Source organism: Danio rerio, chromosome 24, assembly GCF_052040795.2.
Source record: "Danio rerio strain M-AB ecotype USA chromosome 24, GRCz13ab, whole genome shotgun sequence".
Classification (NCBI taxonomy): domain Eukaryota; kingdom Metazoa; phylum Chordata; class Actinopteri; order Cypriniformes; family Danionidae; genus Danio; species Danio rerio.
Genome location: NC_141044.1, coordinates 10,560,405 through 10,574,097, shown reverse-complemented (window position 1 = coordinate 10,574,097; position 13,693 = coordinate 10,560,405).

Here is a 13,693-nt window from a genome sequence, read left to right as displayed (position 1 = left end):
GAAAACAAGCACTGGTGCATTCACGTAACTTATCTTGTGCTGAAGTTCTTACAATTTATAGCTGGGAAAAAAAACAGCTTGCAGGAATAGATTTGTTTTATGAAATGTATTAGTAAAAGACATTACGGAAGTTATGTGAAGCTGTTCAGTTGGTATGTTAGTTAGTTTAGACAAGATTCATTTTTATTTAGCTCTAGTAGATCAGGGGTTCCCAAAGTGTGGGTCGCTGAACAATGACAGAGAGTTGCTTCAAAGTTTCCAACAGACAAATAAATTTTATTACACTAATAAATTATTATTTATGTAATAAACTATTATTTATGTAATAGTTACATAAAAACAACAACATTGCAAATAAAAAGACATCAGCCTTTCATTTTTTTGGGGGGGGGATTGGTGTGTTTGCGTTAGATTAACAACACAGCAATAGCGTCATCTGCAGAAGATTGATTTTATCGCAGCAGGTTAAACATTCTGACACCTTTCTGGCAATCAAATACATTAAAAATAAATATATGCTGAAAACATTGTGCCCAACAATCTCATTAGGTGAGGTAAATAATAAATTAAACTAATTAATAAATGACTATAAATATGATATAGTTGTTAGACTGTTGCACTTTTTCGTGTTGTCAATATGCTCATGTTTATGTAGGAATTGTTGTGCGCTCAACATTTGTATATTTATTACCCCCTCAGAGGATATTTGGGTCATGAGTCACTGGCATTGTTATTTTAGAGGTCGCGGGCTGAAAAGTTTGGTAACTCTGTAGATCAGGGGTGTCAAACTCAGTTCCTGTAGGGCCGAAGCCCTGCACAGTTTAGTTCCAACCCTGCTCCAACACACTTACCTGTAGGTTTCAAACAAGCCTGAAGGACTCAATTAGTTTGATCAGGTGTGTTTAATTAGGGTTGGAACTAAACTGTGCAGTTTTGGAACTGAGTTTGACACCTGTGCTGTAGATCAGGGGTTCCCAAACTTTTCAGCACGCGACCCCTAAAATAACAATGCCAGTGACTCGCGACCCCCAATATAAATACAGAAAACTTGCATGCAATGGCGCACTTACACACCAATAGACCAAAGTCTATTCTTCGTTTAATTTTTTTTAATGTATATCAGTGCTGTAAATGGGCCAGAAAGTTTAAGCTGGTGTTATAAAATCAATCTACTGCATCTGACGCTATTGCTGTCTTTAATATAATGTATTTACCCCAGGGGTCGCAATCCAATAGACTAGTAAAAAAGCTACTATAGTAACTATAAATAACTGTTTTATTCTCTTCAGTTGGTTATGGATAAAATATGGTAATTCTTATGGCCTAATAATAATAAGTAGATTTTTGGAAATAACCAGGCGACCCCCCTTCATTGTTCCGCGACCCCTCAAGGGGTCCCGACCCCCACTTTGAGAACCACTGCTGTAGATGATCACTAGATAATGCTCTTTTTACCAAAGTAACCCTTGTTCCCAGAGGGGTGGAACAGAAATGCTATGTGGAAACTTCCACTATGGGATTTCATCAGAATCCAATCATCTGAAAGAGTATACAACTGGGAAATGAAATGCCAATGGGTTGGCAGCATCAGCACGCACAGCTGGCGCTACTTGCAATCAATTTGGAAATAAAAGCACAGCGCGTGCCAAGCTGAGGCATCCTTTTCTAGCTGAAGAGACTTTCACCTCAACTGCTAAGGGGCGATCATTGTGGTAAAGGAACATAGCATTTCCGTTCCCCCTCTCAGGGAACCAGGGTTAGTTTAGTAACCCAACCCCAACCTCCCATGTTTAAACAAAAACCTATATTAAAATATTTCCTGATGTTAAAATAGGATCTAAATCCCAGTGATTTTGAGTCCTATTGCGAGGTGACATACCAATGTGGTTTTCCCTGCCCACCGATATTAATTGGCAGATGCATATTACCATGTGTCAGTATTAATGTGTAAAAACATGTCCACAAGACAGGATTTGCTAAGAAACTGAGATTAAAAGATCTGTTCTGTGATTCAACTGCATTTCAAAAAGAAGTAAGTGGTACACAAAAAAAAAATATAGCATTTGAAAATACTTTTTGAACTACGTAATTCATGTTAGCTGGAATCACCATAGCTGCATAGTGTACACAACTATAAACGAGGATGCTTCAATCACACTGGAGTCCCAGTTTGTGGACATTAAATCAAGTTTATTTAGTATAGTAATATAGATATAATGGATCTCTATATACAAGCATATTTGCCTGTTTGGAGGGCAACTTATCACATTTGCTCTGAATAAAAACAGCATAACATGTTAAACACATGCGCAGCTAGCATTGTTATGGCATTTGTGTGTGCTCATTCCTTTTAATGTGGTATGTGTGGTACTTGTGATACTTAAAATATCTGCACAGAGGAGTCAAGTCTTGATCTTCTGTCAGAAAATCGCAGATCAGAGTTCAGAGTTCAACAAACTTGAACTTTTGAATGCACCGACATGCAAAACCTGTTGCACGAGCTTGCTGTTCCAGTCAGCCACATTTGCATGCATATGAATTTAAGTCAATGGGGCAAAAAGTGATGTGTGACTGCAGCTTTATACTTCTCTGAGGGTATATGTCCCAAGAGAAGGCAGGATTGGGAGAACCAGCTCATTTTTAATTGACACATGTTAAAGGCACATACGCCAAAACTGCTACAATTCCATCTGACCCCAAAACTGACATTTCCATCAGGCCATAATAAATCATCCGATTGGTATTTGACCTGAAACTTCACAGACATTCTGGAGGCAGAAAAGACTTATTTTACATCTTGCAAAAAGGCCAAAATTTGAGCCCTTTAATGCTTGATCTCCCCTGAAAGGCATCAAAACAAGATGTGGAGAGGGTCAGCCCTTTAAATTGTGGAGTTCACACTGATCTGTAGCTTTAATAATAATAATATGGAGTCATCAGCGGTAAAATCAGATACCTGTAGAAATTAATTATTTACATGAACAAATACTGTAGCCAGCTGTGTTACATTACCTTTGTGTTTAAGCTTATTAGTTGACAGATGAACTGGAGACAGTGGTTCTTTTGGTCAATGAATCAAGATCTGTCCTTCAGTCTTCTGAAACCAAAGCCACAGCTTGCAGATTTGGTTTTTGATCTAATTAACATTTGCCTTTTAATTAACATTATCTCAGGCTCTGTTAACACTAATATGTTTGAAATCCTTCGTTTGCTGTGGATAAGCCTTCTTTTCACACTTCCCTGAAGTTATCGACCACTGAAAACGGAGAGTTTTGAAAATGCTGAAGAGGCTATATTCATTTGAAAATGCTGGTGCTCCATGTCACTGTAAATGGAGGAAAATGGAGACATCTGAAAACGGAGGCTTGGCTGCTGATATTCACTCCCTGATTGGGGTCGTTTCTCAATATCAAGTACACAAATTTCCAACTTGCATCCTTTCCATGTAAGTTCAGACTTAACAAGTTAGATAGGGAGAATGAACCAGCGAGAATGCAAGAACATTTGACATAATGACATTTTATTTTTATTCATAGTTGAAAAACATTATGCCTATTTTAACGTAACAAGAGTATCACAACCATATCTCTTTTGGATTGTGTTTTGGTCCTTAAGATTATTTTGTTCTCCCTAGAGTAAATAATGAGAAATAATGAGAAGTGTGCACAAACACACACTTAATTGTTTTCATTTAAATTGTTTACAAAAATACATATCAACACAGGAGGACAGAAAGCACATCTAAAATAGTGGAAATAACTACTAAAGTAATACTGAAGGGAACAACACACACAGCATAAATGTGTGTATGTGATTTATGTGCATCGTTGACTCTTTTAACTGTATATGTGGGTTTAATATACATTGTAAATTTTTTTTTGTCAAGTTATGTTTACCTTGTCACAGTCAAATTTCTTCAGACTTTTTCAAATCCATAACATGTTAAACCTTGAAGCAGATGAGCAACAGCAGCAGAAGTGCACTGCTGCAAGCTGAAAACATGACATGACACAACTTCTGCTGCCACATGTTTAAATGACACAACTGTACAGTATTGTTGTCGACCATGTCCATTCCCGTAGTGACCACACTGTACCCATCTTGATGTCTAATTTCAGCAGGATGAATTAATTCTTGAACATGAGTTCACTATACTCAAATGGTCACCTAAATATCTACAGTAGATTTTAATTTAATATAGCACCTTTTGGGATATGTAAAACTTTGTTGTGTATAAAATAAATCTCTCTCAACTTAAATAACCCCTCCACTCTTATTAGACCATTATCATCTCACTCAAAAAAAAAAAAAAAAAAAAAAAAGAGTTTTAGGGCCCTATCATCATACACCCGGCGCAATAAGTGTAAATGTTTCTATGACGTGTTGCTATTTTCAGACACTAGTTTTCCTGCATTTCCACCACATAGTTTAAATAGCAAATCCATTTGCACTTTGTGGACTCATGGGTGTTTCGGTCTAGATAAAAGGTGTGTTAAGGCGCATTGTTGGCGCTATTTTGAGGAACTAAAATAGACGGCACAATAGACCAGCTGAGAGGAGGTCTAAAGACCAGCGCAGAGCATGTTAGTTGTGCGCCTCGCTTAAACATTGCTTAAAACACACAGGATGTACAGCGATAGGCAAATATATTTACAAACATTAATTATGTAAGCTAATGGATGTCTGTGCGTACAACAAGTTTCCTTATCCCCGAAAAAGAGAAAGTGAAAGTAAAGAATGAGGAGGATCATTCTTTATCCTCGCGCTGCAGATGGTTTGTTTAACTGTTTTCTCACTAGTGAAGCATTCAGTTTTTCCACTTACAAATGTACAATGGCAGGACGCAACTGTCTCTTAAAAGGAATGGGAGATGAGACTCTGATTGGTTTATTTTCAAAACACACCCACACACTCATTAAGAGAATAAGTTCAACCCTGTTACACCATACGCAGTGGCGCAGAGCAGATTTTTCCGTCCGTAAAATAGAAAAGGTGGATTCAGACACACCCTTAATGCTTTCGCGCCCTGCGCATTGGACTTTGCACCTAGATCGTTAAAATAGAGCCCTTAGAGTTTAGAACTTGTTGCTAGGGGCGGACTGTACATAGGGAGCAACGGGACATTTCCCGGTGGCCTGAAGGTCAATTGTGAATGTATGCATTTATATTGAGGCTGTAATAACATTAGAATCATTAATGTAACATACTCCCTTGTAATACCATGTTGTAAAGCCAACATATACTTTTTTTGAGCATGTCAAAAACAAAAAGAACATAAATTCTGGTTTGGAACAAGTCAAGGTTGAGTAAATGATAACAGTTTTCCTTTTTGCGTGAACCATCCATTTAACCCAATTTAAGTTAAACCCTTGCTTAAAAAAGTTGGCCTAATTAAAAAAAAAAAAAAAATTACAGATAAATTAAATCATGGATTTGGAACTTATAAATCTGCAGGAACAGTGTGATGCTGTCATATGAGAATCAAAATCTCCCTTTTTGGGTCTTCGCTAGATAATGGAAATATATCTGAAGACATAAGGGAAAGGGACTAAAAGAAAATGAATGAATGAACGAACATAAGGGGTCCAGCCTGGTATTAGCAGCGAGCACTTAACAAATGGCATAAGTTAATGGTTTCAGGCTATTACAATCCATGTACATCTATTACTACTTCTCGTTGCCTGAATCGCTACCCGAGAGCAACTAGAAAACTGGCTTATTTAGCAGAAAGATCCCTGTAATTGCTTCAAAAATGGAGCCGTTGTACTTTCTTCCTACTTGGAAAAGTTTTTGAAAAGCTTCAGCTCGAACGGCAAAAACAATGGCTGCAAAAATAGCACATCTCTGCGCGTTCATTACAGAACTAATAGAAAATATGATGAAATGGTGTAGACAAAACAAAAGAATTTCAAATAGCACAACTTTTAGCCTATACAACTGAAAAATACATCTGCTACGTTTGAAATGAAGAGCAGGATGAGAAGAAAGGACGGCGCAAACATCAGTTCTCAGCCTAATGTTAATAATTTATGTTGTATGTGCTTCTTTATGATTAATATTTATTTATTTACCGCTCTTCAATTTGCCAGCCAGTCAAGCTTTCAAAGGCTTCGTGGACAAGAGAAGCCGTCACAAACTTCAGAGTTTACTTTCAAAAGCCTTTCAGCAGAGAATGTGCTTTCTCTCTTAGAGACGGCTCATTATTGTTATCTGTTGCAGCAAAGAAATGAAATATTGATGCGAAATAACCCTGGCAATGGATTCCTCTCTACTGACCCTATGGAAATCTAAATGAATTGCTGCTGACCCTGGAAGCCCGTGGGCCGCCGGTTTGCTTTTAGGTGTGAATTCACCATTGAAAGCTTGTTCGGCTTTAAGAAGAAAAGCATTTCTGTGCGCTCTTCGCTTTATATCAGCGATTACATGGAAGGACGCTGCATTACAGAGCGACAGAATGAAAGACGGCTATTGTTCACAGGAAGAGACGAATCACTGGAAAATCTAGTGGCTTTAACGTGGTTAAAATAGCAAGACAATGTGTCTTTTAAAGGTTAAACGAGATTGTTTTGCCAAACAAACGTTTGAATTCAGCCAAACTCTTGAAAGTACATCGCTCTGTTGCGTGACAAAAGCTTCTAAGGCATTATTCAGAGTATGCGCAAGTAATTTCAAGTTTGACCATATGGCTATTATTTACCATCATCATCATATCTCTTTTAAGCTTTTGTTGTTTTAAAAAAAATATAACATTTTGCTGTTTTATACTTGAAGTTGAAGAACTTAGAGAAACAAACACTGTAGAAACTTCTAATTAAAAGTTAGCTGTAGGTTGTGCTATCGAATTGCATTATGGGAACTGGATCTTTGTTTTGTCAACTTTTCCAGTCGAGGCAAGCTTTATTGTCATTCTGCTACATGTGTGGACATACAGAGAAACGAGATGTCATGTCTCTAAATAATATAATATAAATAATATAATATAATAACATAAATTAATCATAAATACAAACACAACACTGGACATAAGGTCTTAAAGGACACCTATGGTAAAAAATCTACTTTTAAAGGGCACCTATGGTGAAAAATCTTCTTTCCAAGCTATTTGGACAAACATATGTGTATATATAGTGTATAGACCATCATATTGGGGTGATACAAACACACCCAGTCCTTTTTTTTAATTTAACAACATAAAAACGGTGGACCAATTAGAGCGGTTTTCAGACTGACCGCAACTTTACATAGGAGTGCGATCCCCCCGCCCACCGAATTGATTGACAGCTGCACGCATTAACATGTTTCGGTAGTCACGTGTATATGTCAACAAGACCAGGCAGACATACGCAAAGCGACCGGGAATAAAAGGTCTGTTCTGTTCGCTAGGATCAGCAATCATCATCAAATGTGATTAAGAGTAAGTTTCACATGTTTAAAGTGTTTTAAAACAGAGTATTTGTGTACTTAATTAAAGCAATTTACTTCAGCTTTATTTCATCAGCACAGCCGCGTGTCAGAACAATTATAAAAGAAGACGCCTCAATCCCGGTTTGTGGAAGTTAAATCAGGTTTATTTTGTACATTAACATCACAGATATCCACACAGTACTGAAGGTTAGCCTGTATCCTGTCACATACGAGTGCAAAAACAGTGCTAAGCGCGCTCTGTCTGTCTCCCTGCCTGTGTGTGTGTGTCAGCTGTGGTGTGCGTGTACATCTGTGTGTGTGTGTGTGCGCGCGCGTAAACTTTGTAATGATATTGTGTTTGACTCATCCACGCAACTTCACAATACTGATTAGTAAAGGTTAGTTCTTACTGTAGTATTTCTCACAAACGCTACATGAGACCTTCTTCCTTTAACTCTGTCTGTTGTCTGACGCAGCCGAGGGAGGAGATTAAAGCACGCGGGAAGGCATGTAAAACAGTAGGCGGGAAAGACTCATCTTAAAGGCGCAGTACGACAAAACCACCCCCTGCTGGAAATCAGTATAAAACAGCATCTTGTAAAAGGTATAATGAAAAATCTGATGGGTGTTTTGAGCTGAAACTTTATATACATATTCTAGAGACGCAAAAGACTTATATTAAATCTGAAAAAAAGGGGTAACCTAGGTGCCCTTTAAAGCTGTTTGGACAGACATGTGTGTAAGTTTAGTGTATATACTGTCATATTGGGGTGAAATAAACACACCCAGTCCTTTTTTTTTTTCAAATTTAACAACATAAAACTGGTGGACCAATTGGAGCGGTTTTCAGATCAACTGCAACCTGTCCCCCCGCCCACCAATATTGATTGACAGCTGCACGCATTAACATGTCTCCGTAGTAACGCATATAATCATATCAACAAGACAGGATGAGCGCAAAGCAACCGGGAATAAAAGGTCTGTTCAGTTTGCTAGGATCATCAGTCATCATCAAACGTGATCAAGAGTGAGTTTTACAAGTTTAACATGTTTTAAAACGTATGCACGGGTGTAATTAATTACAGCTATTAACTTCAGATTCACTTCATCAGCACAGCCGCGTGTCTCTCTCTCTGTCACTCTGTGTGTGTGTGTGTGTCTGCGCTATTTGTGTGTGTATGTCTACGCTATGTGTGTATGTGTGTGTCTGCTCTATGTGAGTGTGTATGTGTCTGCGCTATGTGTATGTGTGTGCGTGAACTCCTTGTTGCAACTCCACAAAAAATGCATCAAATACTGATTGATAAAGTTCTTACTGTAGTAAAAACAGCAACAACCTTTTCCCAGCTATAATACAGACACTTCAAACACCTATAATAAATAATCTGATGGGTGTTTTGAGCTGAAACTTTACAGACACATTCTGGGGACACAAAAGACTTTGAGTGATGTGAGCACTGGTGAATACTATAGCAAATCAGCGCTGTTTATTAACGCACTCAGCAGCGCTTAAATGTTAGCGGGAAATGGACCTTTTAAAACTTCAGTACCAGGACAACACTATTACAGACAACACGAGGATGTGCTACAGAGGAATGCAATGTTTTATCACTCACCGGGTATATCGCTCACCGGTATTAAGGTATATAAGGCTTAATAGTTCAGTTCAGTTATTTACTGTAAATAATATGCTGTACTAAACAGAAACACATTATAGTATATAACCGCAAAAACAAAAAATCCAAATAAAAGCAGGTGTTACATATATATGGTCACGAGGAATCCTGCTTCAGAGAAAACACCTCTCTCCACAGTCATCTTACCAAGCAAGTTCACACTGGTTCATACCAAACAAGGGCAAAGAGGCGGAGAGTGAGGGGTACTACAGACAACTGCTGGCATTTTGCTTGGACCTGGCTTAGACAGACTTAAAAACGCAGAAATGACGAATGGTGATAAAATGACAATGACGAAATGTTGGATGTAATACATCCGAATTCCACTAATACTTCTAACATTCATACCGTATAGAACATACTTTTCTAACGCCTGAGTAGTATGTTTAAATACAAATGCAGTACCTACTGTGTACTAGGAGGTTTCGGACGCAGCCTAACACCTAACCCAAACACACATTCATACATGTTGAAGAAAAGAGTAAATGGAGAAAAATAAGAGTTTAAGAGAGTGTTAATCATGAAAAAACCTCGGATTCTGTAAGACCAAACCAAGCAAACCAAAAATAATCAATTTAACCCTTCTATGGTTTCTTTAGGGTTGCATTTAATTTACACCAGTTCAGTGGTAATCTGGAGGCATTACTTGCATTCTGTTTGTGATGTGAAGAACTTCCTCTGTTGAGCTATTCCCACATGCTCAGCTGGTGGTCGGCTCTTTGTCCTCGTGAGGCTTGGAGTGGGGTGGAGTCTGGATTTTCAGTTGAGGTGGCAAAAATGGTAGTGGTGTTGACTTTTGGTTTCACGGCACACTAAACTTGAGCAGACTCTCGACGGAAAAAAAAGAAAGAATGTTATCGAAATGGGAATGTCTGAGCTGTGCGGTTAACCCATTTTTCTAGGGTCCAAGTCTCTTCACTAAATCTTAAGAGAAACTGTGTCGGTTCTCTTCCTGTTTTGTTTCTCTCTGGGGTTCTCCTGGGGTTTTGTACCCACCCTCTGCAGCTGAGTTGACCAATGAGAAAGTTATTTTCCCATAGGAAGTTCTATGGGGCGAGGCAGTGGCGCAGTAGGTAGTGCTGTCGCCTCACAGCAAGAAGGTTGCTGGGTCGCTGGTTCGTACCTTGGCTCAGTTGGCATTTCTGTGTGGAGTTTTCATGTTCTCCCTGCCTTTGCATGGGTTTCCTCAGGGTGCTCCGGTTTCCCCCACAGTCCAAAGACATGCTGCAGGTGAATTGGGTAGGCTAAATTGTCCATAGTGTATGAGTGTGTGTGTGTGTGAATGTGTGAGTGGATGTTTCCCAGAGATGAGTTGCGGCTGGAAGGGCATCCGCTGCGTAAAAACTTGCTGGATAAGTTGGCAGTTCATTCCGCTGTGGTGACCCCAGATTAATAAAGGGACTAAGCCGACAAGAAAATGAATGAATGAATGAAGTTCTATGGGCCTTTGTTCCAAAGCATAGTGATCTGCATATGCATTCTGGGTGTAAGCTGATGCAGAAATGTTTAAAGCTTCGTAAATGTTAATATGTTGCACACATATTAACATAAAATGTAAACAATTGTTCAGTTCACCAAATTAGTTCTCAAACATAAACTATCTATGATCTTGTTTAGCTGTGGTAGATTTAAACATTGATTGCAGAAGTGTTAAAACCGTAATATTAATACATGAGCAAGAGACTTGTTACAAAACACCTGATTACACATAAAGAGGGAATAAATGTTTACATTAAAAGTGTCAGTCTTAAGCAAGTCATTTCTCAACATTCCTTCGTGTCGTAAATACCTTGGAATGGTAATACACACTGACCATTAGGGATGCAACGGTTCTCTGTGAAAAAACACATCGTCCTGTTGTACTCCCATGGTTCGGTGCGCCCTGTGATCTGCAGTTCAGAATATGCAGCATTATTATTGGTTTCTTAATAAAAACAACTGTAACAACTGACTAACTACGCTTCTGTTTCCCATCCATTACACATGCGAAGACCTGTCCAGTCACCTCTTTGTATGTAAATCTGTTGTTGACATCACGTTTCCTCAAGTGTCGGTGTGTGCGTGTGGAGCTTCTGTGTGTTTCAGCATGGCAATTAAAGGAGATAACGATGTGCAGGTGAGGCCAAATCACAGCACATTGCCATCATTATTTCAACAGACACTCAATATAAAATCAGACAGACACAAAAACATAATCAATGTCATTGTGTTGTTGTTGTTGCAAAGCATTAGATTGGTGGTCACTAACAGTCGGATCGAGGTCTGCGAACATACAACAGGTCTGTTACTTCAGTCCCGCTTCTGCTGGGCGTTCTTTTACACACCTGATCACTCCCGTTATTCCCTCTGTTTACCCGCTGTCTGCTAAGAACAGGGGCCTGTTTCATAAACCAAGCTTAAAGAAAGAGTCAGGCTTATTTTGCTAAGTTAGGTTTATTAATGGCGAATTTGGTTTTATAAATAAAATTTACGATAGTTCAAACTCAGCTACTCTGGCAACTTATGCTGGGATCTAGCCTGGTCCGGGGCAGGCTAACTCTCAGGCTAAGTCTTAAGTTAAAGCTTAATCAAGGTAATGTTAAAATTCACCTGCTGTAATTTGATGCCATTTTAATTCACTTAACCTCTTAATAATGATTCAAACTTTATAGTCATTTAGCTTTAAAACTTAAAATTAAATTTCATAGTAAATATATAGTAAATATATCCTCCGGGTGCTCCGGTTTCCCCACAGTCCAAAGACATGTGGTTCAGGTGATTTGGGTAGGATAAATTGCCTGTAGTGTATAAGTGTGTGTGGATGTTTCCCAGAGATGGGTTGCGGCTGGAAGGGCATCCGCTGCATAAAAACGTACTGATATATTGGCGGTTCATTCACCTGTAGCCACCCCGGATTAATAAAGGGACTAAGCCGAAAAGAAAATGAATTAATGAATAACATCCCTTTACGTATTCATTTGGGTGTACTAATATTTGGACTGATCTTCAGTTAATTGTTTTGTTCGATTAGTTCAAAATTTAGCTTTAGTACTGAATAATATAATGTATATGCACAAATATAGTATTGTAATGCATTCTGTAGAAAATAGTCATTTAAAAGAGATATTTGTGTATATATATATATATATATATATATATATATATATATATATATATATATATATATATATATATATATATATATATATATATATATAAAAGCCTTGGAATAATGGAATAAGTGTGGAATAATCGGAGATGATCGGGGCCGAGCAGTAGCCTCACATTAATATACAGATATTTTCCCACGAGCTGCATTTTATTTGAACATACATTTTTCAGAATGCCCCATTTTTATTTAATTAATGGAAGAGCACAAATCTACAGTCATATGCATGAAGATGTTGCATTGTCTGATGTTTGTTACCCAATAAATATGTATATTGTTCTTTGAATTGTTCTGTTTGAACTTTTTTTAAAGCGTAGCACAAACCGTACCGTAACTGTGATACATACCGAACCATGAGTAGATTGAACAGTTGCACCCCTACTGAACATCCAGTCTTTTTCTGGGTAGGAGAGGTTGATGGGGTATTATTTGTGGAATAAAGCTAAATAATTATGTGTCTGATCAGCCATATTCGTTACGTACATTTTGGTGATGTAATTAGTATAAATTATGTTTGCAAAGTAACTTACCCAACACTGATCCTCACCAATAAGAATCAAGTATTCCACAGATTTTATATGAAATAGTAATCTACTATATATCATCTGGGGCCAGTTTTTTAAAAGGTTTAATCCAGATAAAATTTATCCGGATTTAGTAATACTTTTTTTTTTTTTTTTGCGATCAGTGATCATGTAATCCATCTTACTTTTTGAGCCAGTTTTTCAAAGCAACATCGGATTGGATCAATCTGATCCGGATGGGAACTTTTCAGGATCACTAAATCTGGATAACCAGTGCTCGAACAGGATAGGAAATCACAATGTGGAACTATAGATATGTAAAGAGAAACAAGTAGAATAGCCAGTGTGCGGTCACTTTTTTTTTATTTGATATGAAAACACACACAATTTAAAAAAATAAATAAATAAATAATGAAAAACAAGAAAACCCCCCACCCCATTCTCTTCCAGCAGTCCACTCTTCTGAGACCTACAACACAAACACAGTACATTGAGGATATTTAGAACAAGTTTTAAATATAGATGTATTGAATTAAAAAAGGACTTAATGTCAAAACCTCCACAATAATTTCAGACTTCCTCATCTGATGTGTAGAGACCAGCTTGTCTGAGCGAGCCTTTAGGAGGTGGATCTCAAGTCTGGCCTTGGTTTGCTGCAGTTTGGTCAGTTGTTCCTTTGCCAGATGAAGCTGTGCTTCTGCCCTTTCAGGCTCATTTTGTAATTGTTAAAAGTGATTTCAAAAATCAGAGATTGCCATTCTTTGCATTTTTTGGTTATTTTGTAATCATTGTGTGTATAACTAATAAATATTCTAAAAACAAAAATATTTTCCTTTGTGATGAATATTTAAATCAATTAGTGACAGAATAAAATTTATTGTTTTTGGTCAGTTTTGAAAGCTGTTTGGGGGATTATTTTAAAAGGCCAAACTCTTTCTACT